Source organism: Neopelma chrysocephalum, unplaced genomic scaffold (genome assembly GCF_003984885.1).
Source record: "Neopelma chrysocephalum unplaced genomic scaffold, ASM398488v2 Primary Assembly neopelma1_42, whole genome shotgun sequence".
In the NCBI taxonomy this organism is placed as follows: Eukaryota; Metazoa; Chordata; class Aves; order Passeriformes; family Pipridae; genus Neopelma; species Neopelma chrysocephalum.
The window spans coordinates 6738877-6766595 of NW_020897700.1; the positions used below are offsets into that span (position 1 = coordinate 6738877).

Consider the following 27719-nt stretch of genomic DNA (forward strand, 5'->3'; position numbering starts at 1 on the left):
AATTGTATTTTAGAATTAGTTTGTTAATGTCAACAATTTGTATTTCTCACTTGGTATTAAAAAAAAACAATGTCTTTTGAAATCAAAACAAATTTTTCTATCACCTTAAAAACAAGGATAATGGCTTCAATGATCCAGTTTCTGTTCTCAGTGTTCTCAGTGGCTTGATATAAATCAAAACTAACTTGAAGTAAATTCACTGTAATTAAAATATGCATACTGCTCTACATACTTGAACATCTTTGATGCTGAAGACTCTCTTCCAGATATCTTACTGAGTTATGATTTTATAGTCTGTGGGGGTTCTGACTGTTTTTACGCCTACTGTGACAAAATAACTGAAAAAACTAAATATTTTTGGAAGGGATTAAGTAGGCTATGACACTTATAAAAAATAAATCTGATGCTAAGTACCACCTTCTGGTTTATTCTGGTTTTTATGAGGGGTTTATTGACTATCCAGATAATTGTCTGAACTTGTCATTCATAGTCATTTGTGTTTTTTATGGGGTACAGCAGTAAGCCACTTAAAGAAAGACTTTGGCTTTACTGTCAAAACCTTCTCCTCTCTGCAAGTGGTGATTAGTGCAGATGGAGCAGCAGATGCAATCAGTACACGAAGAAGAAAAAGGCTTCTCCACACTAGTTAGCATCAGGAGTCTGAAGCTTTGAGAGAGGCCTCTCTTCAAAATATTTGAAGCTTTCTAAATAGGCATCAAAGAGGAACAGAAAAGTATCTACATTCTAGAACTCTGGCAGCTCATCAGAATATGATGCTCATATTCAAGACAAGTTCAATAAGAAAATATTTTAGAGTATTTCTTCTTTGCTCCTATTTGCACAGAAGCTCTGTCACAAACTTTAAAATACTGTTGTTATTCTTTATTATCCTTTAGTGTTCATTTTGTTGCCTTTCCCTTATTCTCATACATTCTAAATCCCACTATTTTTCTTTTTAGTTTCTGACATCATTCAATGAAAGAGAAAGATTGCATATTGTGCAGTGCCTTCATGATAAGCAAAAGGTACCTAAAGCCACACAGACTTATGGTCAAGGGCCATTAGGAAAGATTTCTTTGCATTATTTCTTGAATAGTGACATTGTTGGGTTGTTGCCTTCCAAGCCAAGTCAAAACATTATCAACTTGTAGAAGAATAAACATGGTGTCTTGTTTCATCTGAGACAGTTAATTTTCTTCTTGTCAATGCTCAAAGACATGGGTGCACTTTGTGGATAATGAAGAAGGATGGGGAAATCTGGTGTGTGTCTTAAGGGGATTTGATTTTGGGTGATAATAGCCGATGAATAAAATTGCATGATGTTGCTTGCTGTATAACACCGTGTAATACCACTTCTATGGCCTACTACCACACTGAGTGCCTCACAGTGTCTGTTTTTTCCACTCTGGATCTGTGGATCAGAACCTGACTCCCCTTTGATTACCACATCAATAAGAATGAACTTTGATGCAACCAAAAAGGTGAAGAGTCATCTGAGAGGGTACCTCATCAGTGTCTATCAGCATCTGAAGGGAGGATGTCAAGAGTATGGAGCCAGGTTCTTCTCAGTGGTGCCAAGCAAGAGGACAAGATACAGTAGTCAGAAACTGATGCACAGAAAATTCCACCTGATTATAAGGAAGAGCTTCTTTACTGTGTAGGTGACCACACACTGGAACAGGCTTCCCAGAAAGGTTGTGGAATCTCCCTCACTGGAGATATTCTAGAACTGTCTGGATGCAATTCTGTGCAATGTGTTCTAGGATGACCCTGCTTGAGCAGAGAAATTGGACCAGGTGACCCACTGTGGACCCTTCCAACCTGACCCATTTTGTGATTCTGTGAGTCTGTAAAAGGTGATGGGGTATTAAGAAGTGTGGGATCTGGTGTGATGTAAGTGATATGGAATAAGGGGGGATGCTGTGTTTGTTTTGGCTGGGACTGAGTTTCTGTGTGAGAATAATGTTGATAATACACTGATGTTTGATTGTTGTTAAGCAGTGCTTGCCCTAAGTCAAGGACTTTTCAGTGTCCCATGCTCTGCCAGCAAGGAGGTCCTGAAGAAGCCAGAAGGCAGCATAGCCCAGACAGCTGACTAGAACTGGTCAAAGGGATATTCCACACCATAGAACATCATGCTCAGTATATAAACTGGGGGAGAGCTGGCTGAGAGCCACCAATGGCTGATTGGGATGGGATGGGCATCAGCCAGTGAGTGATGAGTGATTGTATTGTGCATCGTTTATTTCTCTTGGGTTCTGTTGCTCTCTCCCTCTCTTTACAGCTGAGTATAATCACCATATTTCATGTTCTTACAATTATTGTATTATTGTTGTTATTTTCATTAGTTTGTTTCAATTATTAATTTTTTTATCCCAACACACAATGTTTACCTTTTCTTCTTATTCTTCTCCACACCCGGGGAGGAGTGAGGAGGAGTGACTGAGCTACTGTGTGGTATTTCATTGACAGCTGGGATTAATCACAACACAAAGGAATGGAGAAAGAGAGACAGACTTTGCTGACATCAGTGATGAACATTAACTTACTTAAAAAGTCATATTGACTTTCTCTGAACCACAACTCAAGAGTATGTATATCTAGTTCTAAATGCTTTCTTGCAAACTTTTTCCCACTGTCTTCTTACTATCAAAGGGTATTTTTTTTAGTTTCACTATATCTGTTTCTTCTTTTATTCCTTATACCTTCTCTCCTTATTCTTGCCTAAGGATTTCTCTCCCATTTTTTTTCCAGGGTTATGAAATCTCCGCTAGAAAATGCTGGGAGAAAAGCTGCTTTTACAAACATCTTTTTATATTACTCTGAATTTTTACAACTTGTCAAGCATTTTAGTTTATTTTTTGCTGATAGTGTGCAAATGACTGCCAAAAAACATTCTTTGTGGGTTGGGTAATGATAAATTTGGATTCTAGTCTTTCAAACTCAAACTCATGCTAAAAATAAGCAGAGTGAACATCTGTGACAAGCAGGTAATTTTTAATAATATGAAACAGTTCCTTTCTGTGGAGAATTACTACTCTCTCATCTCTAATCAATCTCTGCTGTAACAACAGCTGCCAATTAAGGATATTGTCTCTTGACAAAGTGCTCAACCCACATTTAATTTTCTTTAAATGTGTTGTGTTTCTCCACGGAAAGTGAGGGGTGTTTTTCAGTATTTCATGCCAGCAGAGGCTCATGTCATGTTATAGAAAGTGGTAAAATACTCCCAGATCACAGTGGAGCACTTACAGATTCAAGCAGAGTTTCTCAGGGGACAAATTCTCTCATCTAAGCTCATGACAATGCTGAAAAAAGAGGAATACTTATTTTCCCTTTTTTTCTTTTTTTTTTTTTTTTAAATATAGAAAACTCCACAATCCTCTATGTAGAAGTACCCTTATTGATTTCTGTGAGAATTTTTTTCTTTGATATTACTAAACATATTGATCTAAAAGTTAGCTGGTTGTGTTAGCTACGTACTACATAAAAAAAGAAAGAAGAGAATCCAGTGGAGAATCACCCTAATTCAGACTGTAAGTTTTGAAGGACTGAATCTATTAATGTAAACACACCTTATATTGTTGCTGTTGAATTTTAGCTGTATATATTAGAGAATATAAAAGCAATTCTTATAATGTTTAGTTCACATTTTATTGAATGTCTCCCCTTTGCTTGCAACTTTCTTTTTCTGCATCCAAACACGTATACAGAAATTCACCATAATAAATTTCACAAAACCGTTGAAGCTTTGGTGATTTGATTCAAATTACAGTAAATATTGCTGGATGCAATTTTAAGGCTTATCTGATGTTGATCAGGTTGCAAAGAATGAAACCCATTATTGTCCTTCTTGTGATTCTTCTCCATTCAGTTTCAGGGGTTTTTGAGTTTTCTTACTAAAAGGCAACTAAGATATATTGAATAACTTTGTAACCAGGCAGGCAGAGACTGGCAAAGACAAAGATTCTTTGGTTTTTTTGTAACAAGCTCCTAGTTTCGTTTAGTGATGCAAGAAACTCAATGGTTAAATAACAACTCGTGCTACCTGCAAAACCGGCCATTAAATTTTCCTGTAAATCAGTCAGTATGTTCCTAATCTTCACAAAGTATGAAACTTGAAAAGAACATCAACCAATGCTTAAGGAGACTGTCCGTTCTCATGTTATTTTGATTCTAGACTTTTGTTTGGCTGAAAAACCACATTCATGGCTGCAAGAATGTCTGGATAATTAAGAGACTTGGAAAAAATCTCATCTCCTGGGAGTTTAAACAGTATTTAGCTTGTCTTATTTTGTTGATGAGCAAGGCTTTTTCTCAAAAGAGAAAGACCCATGACCAGAACAGTATAAAGCTGATGTATTTAAACACTCCCAAAATTAACTTATGACTGGAACTTCAATTTAGAAAACCAAGAGGTTGCCATTTGGTTGGGTTTTGTTTATTTTTAAATATGGTTTGATCTGACTTATTCTATTTCTAATTGATGGATTACTGGATGGGCCTCACAATCTGAGGAGTGAGCAGCCTGTCAAACCATACAATAATTTTTTTTAGGTATAAATGACTATATGCAGCATGTGCAAACACACATGCATACATAAAAAAAAAACAAAACCAAAACTCTACAGAACCTTAACAGAGTTTATATCAAAGCTTTATTTTACTTGTGCAGTATTCTCATTCCAGTTTGTATCAGAAAACACAACATGTTTGGATTTTATTAACTGGGTAATATCTATGCTTTGTACAATGTGTTCTAAAGAAATACAAATTAAAAAAACTAAAAAAAAGAGAGAAAGAAGAATAATGAGAAATAACTGAATGTGAAAAAACAAAGAAGAAACAGAAGAGGAACACAATGGGAAGGGGAAAGATGGAAAAAAAAGGTACATGGAAATTTTGGCTTTTAAGAAAATGATGGATAAGTGTTAAACTAGTTTCTCTTTAAGCTGTATCATTTTCTGGAAATGCCAGAAGGCATAGACGTAGTTATCAAGATGATAGATCTTTTCTTCCCTTAGTCTTGAAGCTAGACAATTTTGTTTCACAGGACTTTTGTTTCACACAACTTTTGGAATTTCACTGTGGCTGTTGATGATTTCCTTTTCTATTTAGTAAATACTTGAATTTTATCAAACAGTCTTGCTCCTTGAAAATATTTTCCTCTATTAGTTCTTTATTTGTAAGATAGTCGTGAGCTTCTTGCTTGATGCTTCCAAGAACAACAAACACTGCATACTGGATAATTCTGAAAAATTCAGTACTTCATCTTAGGAACTCCTTTAGGATTGGATCTCTGGGAAATCTTTGACTTCATGCAGTAACATATCTTCATGATGACTTGTTCCTGTTATTTTACTATATCCCTCCATTCCTCAGCTTTTCCCAACTATGCCACTTCTTTTGTGTTGAACATAGAGCTTGCTTACCTTGTTTGACATATCTCGATTCTTCCTAGCTGATAATCATCAAAGTGCCTCTAATAACTTACGGTAGATAAATTAGCAATAACAAGATCATATGAAATAAGACATATTTTATCTTGAAATCTTTTTAATGAAGTTTTGTATCAAACCAACTTTTTCCACCAATTCTGCCACATACATTTCACTGGCTTTTGCCAGGGCATAATTTTAATATTACCATAGTATTAAAGAGAGATGAGGAATTAAAAATTTTCTCTCACTAAATAAATCTTGTTTAAGGTATTATCGAAAGAAAAATGTCCCTTTGAGACACAAGAGTGGTTTAGAAGGGATCTTTTTTGGGGTCATGTATCCAAAATCTGGTCAGGTTCTTACATCAAGCTGCTCTCACAAGGACACATATCTCCACTGGCTATGGGCAGAACCTGAGACCACCCTTCTGGCCCTAAATGTCCTATTTTCTCTACCAGTAACTCTGCCTCTTCATTTTTTCCTATTTTTCCTTTTGTTGGCTGCATGGCTCTGTGTGTGGAGCCTGCAGTGGTGATATGGTCTTGTTACAATTAGAGGAAAAAAATGTAGTACATATTTACGTGCAGACACACATTTATACACAAATATGAATATACTATATACATTGTGTTTGACCCTCATCAATTTATCTGATTTTAGAATTCAAAATAAAAATTGAGCTATTGACTTTTTGGTCCAACCCATGATAGGGAACAAGATCTGAAATTCCAAAAACGCCCCTATGATAGAAACAGATATTTCCTGCTCAGATCCAGTCTTTCTTACTTTTCCTTTCTTTCCTTAAGTGTACCTCTTGTTCACCAATATCACAAAAACTGCAGTGACCTTTAGTTTCTGTGTATTTGACCTCCTCTTTGAAGTTTTGAAGGGATGTTATTAAATAGAAATACGGTTCAGTAACTAGTGATATTTCTAAGAGATTCCTCCTTAAGAGTATTTGAGGTTAAATTAGCCATTTCCAAAAATGAGAAATATTTTCCCAGTGACTCTCAGCAACCTGTTGTGCTGGACTCATTATGCAAGTGAAATTTCCAAGTTTCCTAGTCCACTTCAACAGTCCAACAAAGCTTTCAGAGAGATTAGAGCAAAAAATAGATTATCAATAGAAATAGGGTTGGTTTTTCCTTTTTACTGTATCTGCATTCTTCATTTTATAAATGATGCACAGATTCAGAAGATAATTTTTGAGGAGAAAAAAAGTTGCAACTGTATTTTTGAAAGTAAGTAAAAGTTTTGACATAGCAGTAGGGTTGAAATAAACCCATAGGAACTCAGCTTCATGCCAGCAGCCTTGAGTTTTTTTACTGAAATATATCAGCTGTAAAGTCTGTAGCCCCATAGTATCTGTAAACTTAAAGGTAAACTTTCATTTGGCTATATGTAGATTCCATAATCCAGACCTAGCTGGGAGGAATGGTGTCCCTACACAAGAAAAACAAATAAAAATCAGTATAATATGTACAGCACCTCTGAGTTCAGCAAAGTGTCTCTGTCCTCATAATTCCTTTCCCCCCATAGTTCTTTTAATTTGACAGAGTTTGTCTGCTAAAAATTGCCAAATGATTTGTGTAAACTGAGCATTTCCAGAGTCACAGAGTGAAATCCTTGTAAAAAGGATGCAGCATATTCTTTCCACATTTTGACAAAAGAGTAGGCAATGGATAGACCCAATGGATTGAGATAAACAGGACCATCTCCATTTTCCTAATCCAAATTCTTATCAATCAATGCTTTAGTTTATAATTTCCAGTTCTTTCTACCGAAATAGGAAAATGTTCTTTTATGGATGCTGGATTGCAGTTAAGTGATTTTTCTGAAAATTTTCAGCACTGAAAATGATTGATATCAATTTTTTTACCCAACTCCAAAGTCAATAAATAAACAAGAAAAAATTCAATAAAGAAAAAATATTTACGGAGATGAGATGTTCATGGCACTTTATTTCACACTTTAGTCACCAGGAAACAGTTCACTTCAGATACTGGGATTAAAACTTGCAGTTTGGCACCAAAATGTAGGCTGCTAACCGGAAGGGGAGACATCTATCTCCATAAGATGGACTAATCAAGAAAACTGCGCTGTATATGGTAGCCTGACATGGGTATACTAAAGTAAAGGGTAGCAGTCCACGTTCATCCATCATATAAAAGTCAACCTTCATGAGGCAGGCTCAATGATTGAAAAAGGATATTTTTTTATGCCTCACAAAGTTTTCATTTAGACTTTATAGCTTTTACTTTTCACCTTCTCTGTATGAACTTGTCATCTGTTTCATGGCAGGTAAATCATTGAAGAATAACAGATGCGTAGCTACCCACAGACACGTGGCATTTTGTGACTTATATTCAGTGAAATAACCTGCATATAATTATATTAAAATAGATCCCCAAATTTTCTTGCAATTTTTAATTACATTTAAAAAATCATATATACTAACTTTAGTTTCCCTGAGATGTGAATCAAAAAATTTAATGATAGGTCTAAAATAAGGCCTGCAAAAGCAGATGCCACCTCTTCCTCCACCAGAGAAGTTAGAAAGGCAAAGGTTGATGACCCTATGAAATAACTGTCCAGAGTAGAAATATTACTGGAATTCTTGCAAGTAGGAGTAGATTGGAAGTGGTCTTTCAATGAACAGCTTACACCAGACAAAATACTATACAAACTGATTGGATGTAGCCTCTGACAGACTGAGGACAGTGAAAGAGTGATGGAGCAACATCAAGGTTGCAATAGCTGTATGATGTAATTCCACTTATCCTCTGTTTGTTGCATGGTATCATATTCTTTCTCTACACAAATACATGGACTAAGCAGGGCTATTCAGTGAAAATTTAGAATTTAGGTGGGAGAGTTCACGTAAAAGTTCATTACCACATTTCTCAACTGAAGAATTCTTGGTCTTCACAATTTTTACTTCAGGGTCCAGGAAGAGACATCACAAATCTCATCAGGAGAATCAGCATTTGATATGAAAGATTGTGGCTAAAATACAAAGCCATTTTGTCAGATTAAAAATGTATTTCACAATTACAGTACAGTGTAACATTACACACATGCATAGTACTACCATTGAACAAGGAATATCTAATCACTTGGTGTAATTAATCCAAATTTATATCATACTATTAAATTATCCATATTTGTCTGGTAGATTTTTTAAATTTGCGTTCTTTGAAAGAAGCAAAATATGACTATCACTATACTAAATTTTAAAAGGTGAAAGATTAAACTTTGCATTTCAGTCAGTGATTGTATCTAAATTTATGCATCCTTCAAAGAATATATATACATCCTTTAAAGATGTCTTTTAAAAATAAGAAGTTCAGCTAAATTCTTAACCAAATTGAAATCATTAAAATAAATGTTTTGTTATGTCTTTTTGTAAAGAATGATAAAGAACGTCATAGATGTTGTAGCTGTTTCTTAAATTGCTTTTGAGAGTGAAATCCTGGCTTTTAGATACGATTGGAAAAAAAATTTTTCAAAAAAATATTATAAAGCTCAAACTAAACTAGAGTATGCATTTTTACAGTCTTGACCTATACGTATATTTCTAGTGTTTTAATAGGAGAATGGAAAACTTTAAAATTAAATATGTATAACAAATTCATGATTAGTCATAAGTGACATCATGATGAGACGCTATTGACCAGAGAATAACTTGTACTTGCATATTCTAGGCTGCGAACTATCACTCATGCATCCCACTGGCACAAGAGAAGAAACACTGATCCAACAGAGAATTATTCTACCTGCTTGTACCCACATATTTTTATCACCACAAAGTATTATTTAATCAAATGGTTTTATTTTGCCCTTTTAAAATATCACTACTCTGTGACCATATCAGTAGCATGTCAAATGTAAGTCTCTTTATTCCCACAAAAAAACGGTTTTGGATTTATTTCAGAAATTACAGCTCTTATTCATGAGCATTTTTTTTTAATGCTACCAAGAACAAAAAGATAACATGGATTAAAATAAAAACAAGAACTTTGTGAGTACTTCTGAAAGATTCCTTTAGAAAGTTCTCAGGTTTATGAGGGGTGATACCACTGTAACTTAGCAGATCTAAAATCAAAAATATTGTCATTTTGGTTATGTATGAGTGTAGTACAAGAGTATTTATAAGTCAGGACTTCAAACAGTATCTGCCTCCTATATTTGTGAGCTAGAAGGCCTAAAAGGCATTTTGACTAATTAGCTGTTCACTTATGAAGTAAATAACCTGATCTCCAGTGGAAGTGTGCCGGTATCCATACTGGTATTGTTCCTGGAAAGGGAAAACAGTTCAAGTCTCGACAGGGTTTTTCTGGACAGGTTATCCCCCAGTGGCTCAGATTGTTCAACTGCTCAGACTAAAGACACAATTCCCTTTTCCCACTCAGCATATCTCTGTTCCGTCTCTTTAAATGCAGTTGAGCTGAATAAAAAAGGCATCTTTGGTCCATAAGGGCCTGTTTGGAACAGGTTACGCATTCATGTTCAATAGTTCAGTACCATATTTAATGAAGCTATATCATGGGGGTACACTGGTCCCAAAGACTGATATGTTTTTACATCCTGTATTAGGTTTTTTACTGCCTCTTCACGCTATGGGTTCCATCTCCATGGTTTTCCCTTTCAAAAAAGTGTGTACAGAGGGAGAGCAATAATGGAAAATCTAGGCACAAGTTTTCTCCAATATCTTAAATTTCCCATTAACTGTTGCAATTTTTTCCTAGATGGGGTCATCTGCAAGTATTCTGTTTTTCTTAAGGTGTCTGAAGGAATCACCACACGGTCTGCTATATACCAAACAACCAAAAATGTTATATCTTTACTTGGCCCTTGACATTTCTCAGGTGGATTCTCAACTTCTACTTCACAGGGTGCTTGTCACACTGCTGTTGCTGCTTCCCCTACCTTTTCAGGAGAATCTCCTTGAATTATATGATCTATATATTGATTGTATGTATATACATATAGAGAGAGAGTGAGAGAAGTAAAATTTTGCATCGTGAGAGAGTGAGACTATCTGTAAAAATTCAGCAAACACAGCATGAGGAGTCACAGCTAAGTGTTTATACCTCTGTGGGAGTCTAGTAAATGTACATTGTATACCTTCACAAGGCAAAGCAAATCTCTTTATATCCTCACCTTGTAAGGAGACTGTAAAGAACATATCTTTTAAGTCTAGCACTTCCATCCATGGGTGTGCAGCTGCTTGTGGTGTGGCTGTTAGGTTTGCGCTATTGGGTATTGCAGCTGTTAGTGGGGCTCTGTCAGCACTTAAGCACTGGTAATCGTTGTTACCATCTCCTGTCTAGTTTTTGGACTGGCCAAAGCAGTGAATATGAGGCATCTGGAGATGATTTGTCATTTCACATCACATATTTTTTTATGCAAATTACTAACACTGTGAACTTCCACTGAATAGTGAAAACTCAAGCTATATGAGCAGCTGCCTATCTCCTTACTGTGTTCTGTTCCCTGACTAATTCATCAAATCTTTACAATGAAGAGGAAATGCATGTGAAGAAAAGAGATTGCTAAATCCTTCAGGGAATAAAGTAGAACACTTAGAAGGGAGTTATGCAATATAAGTGACGATAAATATATACATATTTAGAGCACTTTGAATCTTTTCAGTTCCTCTTTACAATGTAGTTGCCTGTATCTTTAGGCCTTAGGGATAAATTCTGAGGTCGATTAACTGGATTTATTGACAAGCTTGAAATTTTACCTTTTCTGTTTCTTCTTTCTGATTTCTGTTGGCAAACTGTAGTTATTTGGAACTGGAGTTACGAGGGGAACAGGTGGTGCTTGAGAAATTTCAGCAGGAATTTACTTCTCCATCTCTGTTTGGCAAATGAATACATACACTCTGCAGGAGAAAAAAAGCAAAGCTGTCCCAAAAACTGTTTGTGTAATGCACATATATTGAAGAGAAATAAGGAGAATGCATGTGTTGAAACTACTGCATTATCATTTTCATATAATTTATTTAGGATAAGACTAAATCCACAATTAAATAATATACAGTCACATAAATAGAAAGCATAAAACAGAGAAGCCTTGTCTTCTAGCCAAAGGGGAAATTGAGATTCACAATCTCCCACCTAAAGACACTTGGCTCTTACTTCTTGTTAAATGTGCAAATCTGGGTCTTTACATCAAGCACCTCTACTGAGCGAATTGTAAACGGAGAAATAGTTCAGGCAATACTCTACAGATTAGCATTTAAACATGTCCTTAACCCAGGGCAAGCCTGTGACAATTCTTTCATTGCGAAAGCAACCCTTTTATACCCCTTTTAAGCATCTTTTCACTCACAATGTCCTCATCCATTCCATGGTTGTAAATACTAGTGGGAAGCTCCTAATATATGCTTTTAGATGCTAGAAGTGGTATTGATACATGATTCAGTTGGAATGTTGTAAAATAAAGTGCAGTTATATGAAAATGTCATATTACCTGAGGGAGTACTACTCTGTGTAAAAGGAATGTGCTAGCTCAGCACAGAAACATAATCATGCCCTTTCTTTCCTGCTCTGCACTTCAACAGCATTTGCTGGAGAGAGGTTGTTTTCAGCTGTCATGTCTTTTTTGGAAGTTATATCATTACATAGTTTCAGACATTTTAAAAAACCCTTGTAACAGCAACTGCACTTCAGTCAGTCGTGTTTCATGAACATTAAAAATGCCAAATCAAACTCATAATGAGACTGTCCAATTCAAGTGCCCTTATCTTTGGTTTATCTCTGATTTTTACAACCAAGAGCGAAGACTGGCCTTTTAAATACCCTTTCTGTATGCATCCTATGAAACAGCATTGCCGATATATAGTGAAGTATAGTCTGCTAAATTGCAGTAAAATGACTGAAATTTCACTTCAGTGGATTTTTTTTCTTTTTATGGAGCATCTTAGTGTTGATTCACCCTGTTGTGCTATCAGTTCAGAGAATTATGAAATAATGAGGATGAATTCTTTCACACATTACCATCACTGTCCCATTTCTTTCATTCCTAAACTGCAAGAAAGGTCCTTAGGGGGGAAGATTTCTAGACTGCTGCTGCTGTATTTTCCCTCAGCAGAGCAGCATTCCACCAACCCATAAATGAGAAACACTGTTCCAAGTTAAAATCTTAGTTCATCCTCCAACTGCAGCTGAGGCTGAACTTTAGTCTCTAACATGTTCTATCCTTTTTGTCTACTGGTGTTGCCAGAGTGGCTGCACAACTTACGTCATGACCAGCAGTAACAGCAATAGCAGAAGAGCATCTTCTGCCCTGCAAAGCAAACTTGAAACAGAAAACTTGAGAGGGACATTGGCTAACTGGAGATAAGCCAGTAGGGAGGAAGAATCAAAAGGGATAGGATGGCCACCCAAGTGAGTTGGTTTTTTGTGGTAAAAAGTTATAAGATTAGAAATAAAAATCAGATTTTACGGTAGCAACATGGGTCTCATTACTATAATCTAATGCTTCACTTTGTTGTGTTACCCTCAATATTTTCCTCTCCTGGTCATTTAATCATGTTTTTCCCCTATTAAAATATTTTTGCTGGCTAGCTCTAGCTTTCCACAATGCCATAAAGCTCTTGGGATTTGTCTATGGCTTAGTACAACTTTATGCTGTATACAACTCTGGATGCATATTTTCTCCATCTCTAGTCTTTTGTTTTCCTCTTTCAGAGATGATTTGATATAGTGGTTAATAATTTATTTGGCTATTCAGAAAACATTAACATAACACTGAACTGAACATAACTGATCAAATATAGAGGGAAAAGTTACTGATCAAATACAAAAGAAGGGGAAAATTATTTTAATTGATCAAACAGATTAACTATCAGTATCTCTTCACTGCCCCAGCACTCTGTTTTATTTATTTTGGCTTTTTTTTTTCTTCATGAACACACCCCATGATAAACCTGATGTTTTGGATGACTGTCAGCAGTGTATTTGCTACCTTTCTGCTTAAAGCTTACTACTTCTGCAAAAAATCATCAGCAACCCCACAGGATTTTCTCTGCAAGGTAAATTTGCTTGCAGTGAACTTTATGACTAAACTGTGACCAGTACAAAACCAGAGTAATTTACAGCTAGATTAAGTATCTTAAAGTTACTGTTCAGTCACTGAAATGTTGTCGTATTCCTATTTTTCTCAGTGGGAAACAAAATCTTGTAAGGCCTGTCTGTGCCTTTTATTTTTTGTTGTCACTTATGAGCCAGACATTTCCACATCCTTAGCTCTTTTATTTTACTCTTGCACAATGAGCCCAGTTGTTCCAGTTTCTCAAAGCATTTCTCTGTGGATCACAATGCACACCTTATGTTGATGAATTACTAACACATAATTGATAAATTCCATAATATTCAAAAAGAGGATGCAGAGACATGGATGGCACTCAGGGAGAAGCAGTTAGGGCGTATTCCCATACGATGTAAATCAGGACAGCTCGACTGTTATCGACAGGTACTCTGGTTTACACAGCTGAAGTGATGGTTAACTCTCTTTCAGCTTTGTTAGCCTTTGCACTACTCCACTGAGATCCTTGACCTTCCGTCTTAGTTTCAGAGGTATCTTCGTGTGTTTACACTCTTCATACCATCTGCTGTTTATGGAATGACTCATTAATTAAATTCTTCTACATGCGAGAACAGGAAGACTTTTCTCAAATGTATAAACACCGTGTTTTCTCTGTGTCAAACTGCTTCTGCAGAACCCTCTACCATTGTGATAGTCAGTGCTAATGTACAGAACTGTTGACTATACCCACCCCCCCAATCTGCTCTGCAGTGGTACATGAGCTGAACTGATTACTCTGGTGTTTACACTGCTCCAGAGATATGATTTCTGTTATAAGTCAAAAGAAGAGTAGTTATCTTAGCCTAGACCAGAGTTCATGTGAACATTGTGACTTCCTTGCTGAATAGGAAAATTTTATGAAACTTTTTATGCAGACATATATCTGATTACCCAGTAATATCTTTACAAAAATAAAATTATGTCTTTTATTTGTATATTTTAACTCTCAAAGTGAAGCTCCAAAGAAAAAAAGAGTGTGTTTGCTATGACAAAAATGAAAAAGAGAATGACATAGAAGCCAAGAATATATTAGGTGAGATTTTGCCAGTAGCAAATGTTTGCTTGCAAGTAATAAACCCTGCAGCAAGGAAACATGTAATGAATCTGCTAGAAAAGTCCATGTATTCAGTCGACAAGTTTTAAGTGCTTTTGTGAAATAAGATCAGTTATTTAACAAAATAAGATGCAGAAATGAAAGTCTAATTTACTAAAGCAAATGTATTTGGCTCTTTTTCAAAATTAAATGTTTTAGGAAAATGGAAGTTGCATTTAATATCATGTGATATGCCTACATAGCAATTATATTAAACAAAATTATCACTGTGTTACTAAATTTCACAGTTTTTCAGAATTTGTGGTGCTTACATACCATGCATTTACACTGACCAAGAAAAGTAGTAGCTTACTCATGCAATAAGATCTATTGGGAAATTGTGGTAATCCAGGCAGAACAACTAAATTCTGCCCTGGTAAAGTCAGTATCTTGGCTCCAATAGAAATTATGTGCAATCACTGTTAAATTTATGGTTAGAAAATCTGTAACTTAATGAAAACGATTTATGGGTTTTTAAGATGGCAGTAAATTGCATAAAATGAAATGAAATAAATTACAATTTTTTTAATTGCCTTGTCATATGTTTTCAAGAGTCATGTCATCCTGTATGTTTGTATAATCCCTACGAGAATGTATTCACTAATGACTGTGGCATATGGACAGACTTTCATTAAAAGTATAATAATAATAGTACTTAGAAATATCAGAAGAGAAAACTAACTTATCAAAGAAATATAATAAGATACCTCCTATTGATTTAAAAGAGTCTATGAAGTGTAAACCCATACTAAAATATTGTGCTATGCTATGGAAAAAAGAAACTTGCTAAGCCTATTTAGACATGGACATACCATAATTCCCTGTTGCTACTTTGATTACAATGATGTTAAAGGGAAAATTCTTGATATTGACCAATGTTTTGATACTCAGGAAGTCTTAACTACTTCTTTAGAAAAGGTGAGAAATAAGGCAAGTTCCTTAATAGAAGGGAAATTAGAAGGCTGTGCTGCCAGCAACAATTTGAAAATATTCCTACAAATCTTTGAGAGAAATCTACAAATGACATCCCATTTGCTTTATGTGCCAATTGACATTATGGGGCAAATCTTGCCCTGTCCATAAAATATGGCTCAATGCAACAAGGCAGGAATAATTTGTGGTAGGATTTAAACTTTCCTGAAGAAAATGGATGAAAGAGTAAATGAGAAGAAGAAGCATGTGGTACTGAACAAGAGAACAGTAGAGACAAAGGAAGTAAGAAAATTTCATACCAGGCAAAATAGTAGGTACCTACTCACAAGTTGGAGAATGTTAGATTACATTTATTTGTGAATGACTTTCCTCCTGAGATATATATACACAGACGGTTAGTTACTGAGCTGAAAAATATTATATTAAAACAAATATATCTAAACTTAAGATAAGCGGTGTGTCAGTCTAACACATTTTTTTGATTGAATTATTGACTTTGAAAGAAAAATACAATTTAAGCAGGCAAGAAGCAGAAACACAATTTATGTTTCTTCTGTACCTTCACTAAAGAATCAAAGAATACTAGTGCTCTGCTTATATTCTAAAGGGTATTATTATTTTTCAGGGTAGACTTCCCTAAGTGAAAGGCCATAATGCAAGAACACAACAGCCATTTTGTTCAGTCTGTTTTACTGGCATAGACTATAATTCAACTAACTTCCTCCTGTGAATTACAATTTCCAGTCAGCCCATTCCCAGTTCAGAAGGAACCTCAGCACATTTGTAGATGATAACCAGGACTTAATGACACTTGGCAGTTTCATGGAGCTGCACTTTTTTTTTTTATTTAGTGCAGCACTATTTTGGTGGGCTAACTTTTGAATAGAAACTTTTTATGTTTGAATATTTATAGTATCTCATTTACATATGCAGTCCAGCTAGTTCTGTGTGGAAATGCTTTTCAGAATCTGTTTTTGCAAATACGCATTTCTGCAAGATACATGGATATAATCATTAACTAAAATAGTATCTGTTCTTCCTTCCTGCAATGCTTGTGGTCAGACTTCAATAACAGTCAAACTGTCAGAATATTTTTCTTAGTAATTAGGAAAAGAAAAATAGAAGGTTCCAGGTGTTTAGCAGAATTAAAATTGGAATGAAAAGATCCAATAGGGATTAGGTAAAAAACGATTAAAATCTTGTATGTTGCCAGTTTTCTTCTATAAATGAAACCCTTAATAAGACATGAAGGCCTAGAATTTGCCAACAATAAGAAAATTCACAGAAGTCTGTTGCTGTTTTTGTCATTACCATTTCTTAAGACTAATTATAAAATTCCTGAGGTTAACCTTACCTGAATAATGAAGATATGAGTAAGGCATGCTTTGAAAGTAGATTTAGCAAAAGGATTTATCTATGCTGACGTCATACATCTAATTTGCAGGTTCGGTAATTTCTCTGCTGCTGTACCTGGGCTGTTGTTTAGAGCTAAGCCTGGTTCAATGAGGCTCAGTTTTGGCATCTCTCTAGCACACTTTGGTTTGCTGCTATGACTACACACAAGTTACCAGTAGTGAAGTTCAGATATTTTTACAAGGTGAGAACCGAAATCCATCCAACCTACGGTGCTTTCCCATATTTGTAGACTTATACCTGGAACCTTCTGATCTGCAGGTTTTAAAAGCTGTCCTCTGAGATTGTCCATAGCCTGAAGTGAGAGTCAGTAAGATGATACGCTTAGAAATGATCTTACACATATGCACTTTAGGTTATAAAATATTATAAATAAATACCACATTAAATTGCTGGTGATTTGGGGAATTATTATAGCAAACACGTACATCCATTCTGTGTGAGATGAAACTTTCTCTAGCTTGTAAAAGGATAAAAAGAGTTATATGGAGGCAGAAAAGGTAAAAGAAAAGTCTTTATTTGTTCCATTTGGTCATTTCCACCTGGAGGTAATATTAGGCAGAAACTTAGCAATGGCTAAGAAGTATAGAGCCATAGTTTCCTTAGATTGACTTGGTGTACATCAATAAATCTACCTATGCAGATCTTGGTGCTGTGCCATGTGATGCAGAAAGCCTAAGTGTGGCACAGTCCTGAAAATGGTGCAGCTGTATATATTCTTGTTATCACTAACTAAATAAATGCTTTAGGCATCTCCTAAGCATATCAGTGGACAGTCCTAAAGGCAAGAAAGAGTTCAATTCATATTAGTAGATAAAAAACTTTTTCTTTGTTTTTTTGTTATTACACAATATCTTAAGCAAAAGAGTTTGGAAATAAACTGAAAAGAGAACATGGTTTCTGGTTTAGTAACAAAAGCAGTAAGAGCAACTCACTCTCTAGTCACAACATAGCTCCATTTTCCAGCACAAAGAATGGTTTTGGCTAAAAAAACATACCCAGTTCTGGAACTGAATGGTATATAGAGTGGGTGGCTTTTCTTTTTTCTTTAGGGAAGTTCAGTCTCTTTGCTTTATCTGGCAAAAGGAAATTGAAACAGTATCACAATATGACATAATGTCTTGAATGCAAAAATTCCAGGAGACATACACATGCACTGAAGAAGGATATATTTAACTAAGAAGGGGCTAGATCTGTGCTGCTAAGCAAAGAGGATCACTTTCAAGTGTCATTGGCTCAGACGGATTCCTGTACATCACACGAGTAAGAACATCTTGAACTTCACAACCATTAAAAAGTTTGGTTGATGCTTCCACATAGGTGTATGTTTTTATATACGTTCACATACACTGACCTGCTGTGTTTAAAATTAGTAATTGAATATCAAATGCATTCTAAAAGTCATAGATGGCCCAAATTTGCATCATACACAGTAAAATTTAATAACATATTAATCATTGAACTATTCCCTTGATGGTCTCCCAGAAACTGCATTTGACAAAGTGTTTTTATAATGTCTAGGATATGAAGGAGATGAAGGGTCAAAGGCTGAAAATACAGTTTAACAAATTACATGACTAGCTGACAATAGGTAGGCCCAAGAAATTATACATGTTAAGAAACTCTACACATAAAAAGAATCCTTTTGCTTTTTAAAAACTCTTTACTTATTCAAATATATTTCCATAATTCCTATTTCAACTTGCCATGCTTTAATAGGGTTAATGCTTCTCTCAAGCAAAGTATTTCAATAATTCAATTAATGTGTTTAAAATTTATTAAAAACCTTTTGAAAGCATTTAAAAACAAGACCAAAAAAAAGGTAATTACCTACGGTCATTACTTCTAGTACAGTCTTGTTCTTTAATGTTGGTATTGCCTTGATTTATCTGCCTTTTGCCTACTGGTTCACATGTCTATATGGAAAATAGCTCATAGCTATTCATGAATAGTCTTCTGGGGTCAATGAAAATGCTACAGATGTATATGTAGTATAAATTAGATGTATTAGAAACAAGTAAAATTTTCCCCTGCTCTATATAATATCATTAGAGTTCTTTTTATTTATGAAACAAGCAAGTTAAATGGTGCAGATTCAGAAAGTATCAATTCCTTTGCAAACCATGATTCAATATTCTAATTACACCCTGGGGAAAGAAAACAAAAATGATAGCACACCTTATATTCACAGTAAAAACATTCAGAACTTAGTCTTTAACTCTGGAAAAACCTGACAAAATATTCCTGGATATTCTTTCTGGAGATTATGCATACACATTAAAGGTAGAATAAACAGTTTAAATTATTTTTCTGAGTAATGTAACATATCCTGAACAATGTTTCTATATCCCGAAAAATTAACCTAATTGACCAATATGCTAGATGCGAAACATACCTATCATTTGTTAGCATGACAAAAAAAATTAATTTAGAAGTTTAATGCAAACCAAGGGATGTGCTCAGAGATAGGAATTATTCAGTGTTCCAGGCTGAGATACAAAACAAGTCTCATGAATTTAAATTATCGGAATTCTAATGACCAATTCTACTTCAGTGTGAAGAAGTTTACCCCATTTTTCTTATCTAATACCTTTAAGGTTTGCCTCATTTGATTGGCCATTGATTATTATTCAGTTTCTTCAATTTTCCTTACTTTCCTTACTTTCCTGGACATGGTTAGATTCTATTTAGATACTTATTAAACTGGGTAAATTGTTTAGTATAGGAAATAAATGATTTTGTGGAAAGTTCAAAGTTTGAAAAAGACCCAAACAACTTCAACTTCCAGACAACTTCTAGGAGATGCAGAAAGAAACTGAATACAGTCAAGTTTTATTCCTGACTTTCATTTAGTCACTAACACAATTTGGTCCATTCTTCAGATGATCTTTATACCTTGGTGGCAATACAGATCAGCATAACAAAACAAGCTCTATTCTGATATGGACCTTTCTTAGTTGGTATTCTGGCATCCTCATGACACCTTATCTTATACTTTGCATTAACTTTAACTAGTTGGTTAACAATTGTTAAAGTACATTTTATATAGCTGCTTTGAATGCCATATTGCAAAATGTGAATAAGCTAGTTATAAGTAAATGATTTACCAAATGCAAATATTACACGTTTTGAGCTAATTAAGTAACATTTTAATAAAATTAAATTTTATAATAATGCTAAAACAGTTGGAAAAAAATCAGGCACTTCATCTATGTGTACTTCAAATTTTATCATAAAATCACTGGAACTAAAAATCCTTTAACTTTTCTGACAAGTCCAGTGTTGAAACTGCCTTAAAATTTACAAGAAGCAGGACTGTTTTTAGAGGCACAGGGTAAGAAATGTAGTGTACCATCCCTCTCATTATTTTATCTCTATAAATTATCTACTTCTTTTTAATATATGTGTTCATTTTCATATATTTTTGTCAACAACTCACCTCCAGAAAGTTGCACTTTTTGATAAGGTCTAGATGTGAATACATGCAACTCGTAATCTTGATCATGAACTATTGTTTTCTAATTAACTCCTTTTATCAGTTTACATACAGAAAATTTTATTAGCTGTACTACAGGTTATTCTGTTCTAGTTTAGCTCCACAACCTAGCTCATAGTTCATAGGTAAAGTGTGCATCATTTGCTATCTTTGTCATAAATTATTCAGGTTTCTGAAAACATTTTGAAGAAGTGTAAGAAAATGTAATATTTTTTAAGAAAATCTTATGATCCGTTTATAAACATTTTGCTGACCAAAGGAAAAAAAAACAGACAAGTTAGCTATGACAACTTATCTGATGAGTTATATTTTTTGCTTGATTTTTTTGTTTCCTTATAGCTTTCCTGAGATGTAAGAAACCTGGTACTTTTTTTTCTTACTTGAAATGTCCAATTTCTGAACTCTGTTATGAATTCAAAGGAGTGTAATTCAAAGCAGTATATTATTCCTTGAAATGGTGAACCCTATACTATATGAGGCATACATTCTTGAAGATTTAATAATTATATTATTATTAATATTTTTAATAAAATATAATCAATAATAACTATAATAGTATCAATAATAAGAATAATTACTTACATGAATTCTATTCATTGTCATTACTCTTCACACAATGCATGAAAGTAACTCATTAAAGCACAGTGAAGACCAATAAGGTCATGTATAAGCAGTTCACTGTTCAGTGCTCATTAGACGAAAAGTTATTCATTTTTTTCGATTGTAGAAATAGATTTAAGAAAAAAAAACAAAGAAATCCTCATTAACCTGAGTGAAGGAGCATACTGCCCTTCTAGGACCAAAAGAGAATCATTGCTTTTAAGCACAAAGACAAAACATATTTGGATCTAATCAGGATAGTTTTTCGTGGTATTGGTACAGAGAAGGGATGGCACAGCAGCATCCCTGGGGGTGGATGCTTTCTCAGCATCCCTCTGGTCCTCTGACCATCCCCTGTAGAAACGTGTAGGAAACAAAGGAGGAAGCGGGTAAAAGCCTGGGTCAGGAAATAGCTGCATAATTTTTAGGCAGCTATCACATAGTTTAACTTTCCAAGAGGACAGGGTAATAGGGACCTCTAATATTGTCTAACAAAAATTTCAAAGAGGAAATAATGCTAAAAAGTCTTGGTTCTATTTCCATGTCTGTAAAATGTAATACTTAACAGATGCAGACTGGAGGAGGAGAAGGGAATAGGTCAGATTCCTTCTTCTAAAAAAATCTGCAGAACTTTCTACTTTACAGGACTGAAATATTTCTTAATGTTTACATCCCATTCTGTAAAGATGGCTGTGTCTCTGCTTATACTTCCAATATATTTCCTCCTGAAAATATGTTTTTTTGCTTTGTTTGGCTATACTCCTTTCCCTTTCCTTTCAGATATTCAGTGATGTTGAAGACTCAAGTGATTAATAGTTAGGTTTTTGTAGATGTTGCTGCTAATGGACTTCAACATGATAAGCTAAAGCTCTGATAGCAGTGATTCACAGTGTGTTGCTTCTCCAGTTTCCTAGTCTCCTGAGATCCTGACAGCTCCAGCAAGGGCTACTAGCAGTAGTCAAGGTGGTGTAAATGTGTATGTCTTTTACAGCTTTCCCTGGGGAAATTCAGGCTTTGGTTATATAATGAAAGAGACTGAAAACCACTTCATTTCTTTCTGTAATCTAACTGGCTTAAACCAGCCCATAAGCAGACATTTACAGTCCTTAAACAATGGAACAGCTCGGGCAGTGTAGTGTATCTACTGCTGTGCTTCTTCCACTGTATCTCAACCCCCTCAGCAATGGTTTAAACTTACTAGGAATAAAGCAGTTTCTGCTTTTGCCATTAAATCACTGTGAAGGCAACTGTACTTCTGTGTAAGAGAGTAAGAAGGGGTCAGTACCTAACCTAATAGATACTTAGATAAAAGGCTGAAATATTTTGAGTTATCCGTACTGTACTGGTGAGAAGATGTTAATACATCAGATATGAACAGTAATTCAAGAATATATAGTATTTTGGTTCCAATTAATTCCCACGGTGTAACAGAATAGTAGATGTCTGAAGACAGAGCAAATATTTTTAGTCTCAGAATCACATGACAGTTACAGCTAGGATGGGTCTTGAACTAATTGTCAAGTGTTGCTTCAGTCCACTATGGAGGGGAAAAAAAAGTAAGGAAAAAAGAAAGGAAAAAAAAAGAAAAAAGAAAGAAAAGGATCCACTTTTTTATGAGACTGTTTTGCTCACATTTCACACAGAAGAAACGAATTTTAAGTCAATCCATAGCAGGAAAATATAAGATAACTGAAAAACCTTTCAGGACCTCCCCCCTTCTGTGTTTTTGTTGTCTTACTTTTTACTTCCTTTTATAAAATTATTATGTTTTAGGTACCTTCAGTAACTTTTTGCTGAAAATTGTCAGCAATAGATACATAGATTAGAGACAAATATTTTGAATGATCCATCTTCTGCTTCTTCAGGCAAGCAATCAGGGGATAGCAGTTTCAGAAGATGAAGACAGTATACAAATAATAATTTTCAGTTATTATTTTTCCCATGAATTAATTTCTTTTTGAGTGAATATATCTATTTTCATTTTCAAAGTGCCCTGTGCCAGTAAGTTCATAATTTAATTTAAAATTATTTAAAAAAATCCTATATTTTACAGAGAATTTTTCTTTGTGTCCAGTTCCTTTTCTTTGATATTCCTTATTTTTTGTCTGTTTGACAGATGACCTTTAATCAGAGGAGTATTTTACTAAGCTAATTGCAAACCCTGCTTTCATATGTACAAGTGAATCCTAGTGAGCCCCTCATTCTGGAGCATAGCGTTATTAAGCTGTGCAGAGTTGAATTGTTTGACCTTGTGTACTTTTAGAATAAAGCAACAGGTATGTCTTATCTGTTAATTATAGGGTTTCAATGTCTGATGGTCAAAGTAGCAGAGAGGACTTACCATTCCTTTTGCCCTTTCTAGTAAGGCTTTGTCTCACACTTGATGATCTCCTTTGCCTTTGCTGATTTAGTTTTTCTTGTTCTCATGGTTTCTTTCCAGTGCTCACTTTATTTTCCACTCAATGATTCCCTGGAATTCCTCTTTTTCCCAGTGACTGTTATCTTCCTTTCTTTGCTTTATAGCTCAAATAACAGCCAACAAATATTCAGCCCATCATCAAAGTCTGTAATTAACAACAAATTTCTTATTTACAGAAGTTACTACAGGTTTTCCAACATCCCCTTTATAAAAAATAAGGTTGAGGATAGTATGGTGGCTTCAGTGAAGCTAATTGTCACCTTCCATAGATTTCAATTAGAGGGCAATTTATCCCTCTTTGTTCAGATGTGCACAATGATTTGCGTACTATCTAATGTGTAGTGTGCCTGGAACGTGCTGAGTTAAGCACATTAAAATTTGAATGTGTAGTAACAAAGGAATTCTAGGAGGATTTTGGACCACAGATCTAAATTTGTGAATGTTTCAACATAGTCAGGTAGTTTAAAACCTATTTATATGTGTCTATCCAAAACAGAACTGGAAGATCTTAGACCTTTCCTATATAGTGTCAAGATTGTCCTACAATGCATAGACTCAAAAGATACACAAAAATACACAAAAGCAAAACCCATTAACCCAGAGGGATTGGAGACTTACAAAAAAATGTAAGTAATAGGATAATTTGTTAGAATGCCTCTGGTCCCCATTTAATGCTTTATATATTCTTTTTAGGTCATTTTAAGTGAGAGGGGAAAATAGCAGTAAATGTTAACAGTCTAATTTAGTTTTACTAGAGAAAAGCTGAATGCAATGAAATTTCCTAAAATAGTTTTAAGCTGAAGGCTGTATGAATGTTCCTATTAAAAATATTCCTATTTGAAATCTGATTGAGTGCAATGTGCTTCTTACAGTGGCCAAGGTTTGGGGTAAGTTTTATATAAGTGGCAGCAACAACAAAACACAAAATTTTAAGTTCAAAACTCCTACTGAATTGCTACTATTACTGATCTGGATGGAGTTTAAATAGATTTCCTATCATGTCTTTGGACTATGAAGGAAGATAAGCAGGAACTTAGCTCAACTTCCCCAGAGCCAAAACTCTGTTTCTGAAATAGCTCTAGAATCTAAAATAAGAACTGAAATACCTTTACTGCTAAGTAATTTTTGTCACATGAGATTTCAGTCTTTGTTCTTGCTATTAAATATTTAATTACTTACTAAACTCCACTTTATGCCCTATTATAAGGGCAGTACACCACTTCCTATATGTAAAGTTTCCATTCCAATGGAATAGTATGGTTAGGTGCTATTTTGAAAACCCTCTCATCTCAGCTCAGTAAGAGTCCATATATTTCTGTAAATTTCTCTAAAATTTATTTCAAACACTTTATTAAAATGTCATGGAATATGTTCTAGTAGGAACTAGGAGTTGAAGTTATTCAGCCAGAAGTAGTGTAATCATAAATGCTTTTGAAATATGAAACACCATCACTACCTTTCCATTGGCAAAAGTCTTCAGAGGTCTTCATTTTCCAGCCATTCCAATAACAGCTGACCAAAGGGGTTGCGTCACTCCATTTTGGTCTGCTTGTATGACTTCATGGTATTTCTCCATTACATTGGTTAGCAACAGATGACTTTGCATTTGGTTGGATGGCTGACGTGTGACATGAAACATATACTATATGGGTATAGTCACTGTTCTTTCTCATATTGAACTTAATTTTATATTTTAAATCTTGTTTTGAATTATGTTAGGAAAGTAAAATCTACAAGTCAGTAGTTTATCTGTTCTTGCTTCCCTCTTATCATTGTTACGTTAACAGATTAAAAATCCTTTCATTCTATCAAGGCACTGACTTCATATGTGAGTAGATAATTAAAGCACATGCACAGCCCACAAGCCTCTGAATCGTATCTCTTTTCTCAGCTAAACATTTCTTTTTTTCTCACTGTGCACATTTCTGCTTGGTTTTATATTAATAAGTTTGTGATATAGCATGGATCCACAAGCTTCATTTATTACAATGATAACTGTTGATATAACTTTGTAGGAAAATAGCTCTTCACGAATTTTAAATTATGCTGTTTTCATGCTTGCTTCTAGAACTAGGAAAATTCTCTAAATTATGGTGATTATTTATTATTTTCATAAATGGGAATGTCACTTCTTCAATAAAATCAATAAGCAAGAAAACTTTCCTGTATTTTCTCTTTGTTATATCTACACAATTGTGTTAAATACTACTGAGGTGTACTTCAACAGCGTGCACTATCCCAGGGTATGTTGACCTAGAAGGTCTCATTCATTTGTTCTGATTTTTTCACCTTTCTTTCTTTCCCAATGACTAAATTCTTATGGCTTCCTGTCAATGAAGTTTTGAAGAATCAAGAAAAGGAAATAGAAATGGGAAAAGATTCTTTCAGTGAATGAGCTTGCTACTACGTCTTCTTTGATGAATTGTAGTTCTCATCAAATGTAAACCACCTTGATGGATAACAGTCTCTACCCACTGCCACTGTGTCCTGATTTTTGATGCAAGTCTTCTACTTGTATATACAGTATAAGAAGACTGTAAATATGCAGCAGAAACCTTCAGTATTTAGTTTGAAATATGACATTATGTGCTGGAATATATTCTGCAGAGTTTTTTTATCAATTCCTGGTCATCCACACAAAGAAAGTTATTTGAAGCTATCTTAAATGTGATACTGTTCTGTACAAGTTATATTCACAAGATTTCACTGCAGTTCCCTGTTCTTGACTCCCAGCCTTCCCCAGGTCTAAATGTCTTACTTTTATCCCTTACAAGAAAATTCATTTTCTTTCAAAAATGAAAGCCCCAAGATATAACCAAGAAACATTAAAGTATCCACACAAGGGGTAGAAAACACTTAAGATGCAAGGTTGCACTGACAATCTGCATTTTGTTACTAGATGATCAACACATTTCTGTCCTAGAGCTCAGTTAAAAAAAAAAGTCAACCAAAAAACCAACCAAAAACAGAAACCCAAACCCAAACAAACCAAAACAATCAACAAAAACCCCAAAACAGAACCCAGAATGAAACATGCAAAAATTGTTGAATTTATCTACTTATCAAATACCAACGCATTCAGAATAGAATGGGTGAAATTTCTGCTAAAACAAAGAATTTAAACTCCAATATTTTTCTTAAAAATATTACCTTTTCTCCAGACACAAAAGCAATCCTGTGAGGCTGGTGGTCTTTCTTACCAGTTAATCTAAACTGGTAAGAACTATTGTAGTTCTCTATTCCCAGCTAACAATGACCTTTTTTAAACCAGAGATTTCTGTTAAATAAAAACCCATTAAAAGAAAAAAAGTTCCCTCCAGGCCATCTGTTGTTTATTTTTCCTATTAGCAGCAAACTGTTCTCTTCAAGAACAAGGGTCAGTCAGTTCCACAAGAAATGGGAACATTTTGCCCTTTCATTTGCTGCCTTGTAAATAGTAGCAGGTATTACTTTTCCCTCATAATATTTAAACAGGTAGAAGTGGGTAATGTGATAATGCAATCTTTGCAAGTATTCATGTTTGAATTCACTATAACACATCAGCTGAATGTGGATTTATGAACTCCTACTCCACGGCATTTCTTTTGGAAAAGGGTGCCATTTTCTCACTAAAATTTTTAATTCACTGCATGTTTTAAGTTTCTGACAAGATGGTGGCATGACACATATTATCATACCAACATTTCTAATATTTGTATTTTTTTCTTTAGTTTCACCGCATTTTGTTTAGCTAGGAATATATTTTTCTGTATAAATTAAAAACATCACAATTGAGCTAAAAATGAGTTTAGGTATGGTTTTTCCTTCTGAATACTCACAGTTACTAGCCAGCTTTGGAGAAAAGGGGGAGAAACCTTACACACGCATTTTCTGCAGCACTGAAAAGAAGAAGAAAAGGAGTAGAAATATGCTGTGTTTCTGACGGCAATACTATGCACTTCAGGTATGAATGGATTTATTTCTTAACTAGTTGAAATACAAATATGTATACATTCAACTATCTTTATAAAATCATCTTTTAAAACCTCTAAAGTTAAGGAAAGACAAAGCAGTAGGTGGTTGAAGATGAGGACGGTGAATCACATAGTTGTAGTGAATAAAATGTTGAGCTTTTAATGAGACATATAAATAATTGATAACCCAGCCAATGAGATTTTCCTCCCTCATTTTAACTTTCTAAAATTGGAATTGTGTAAATTATTCTTTTCTTTCATTGTTATGCTTAGT

At 34.6% G+C, this 27719-nt stretch overlaps 1 long non-coding RNA gene across 2 annotated transcripts; it reads right to left on the reverse strand.

The window, feature by feature from the left end:
* Window positions 1–4832: 4832 nt before the first annotated feature.
* LOC113964376 lies at window positions 4833–26750 on the reverse strand. 2 transcript variants are annotated; one of them, XR_003533172.1, is made up of 3 exons: window positions 26643–26750; window positions 11191–11331; window positions 4833–8447 (listed from the first exon to the last, which is right to left on the reverse strand). It is a non-coding gene; the product is annotated as an uncharacterized LOC113964376 (long non-coding RNA). The 2 variants fall into 2 exon arrangements; XR_003533173.1 differs by lacking the exon at window positions 4833–8447 and adding an exon at window positions 9411–9738.
* Window positions 26751–27719: the final 969 nt, after the last annotated feature.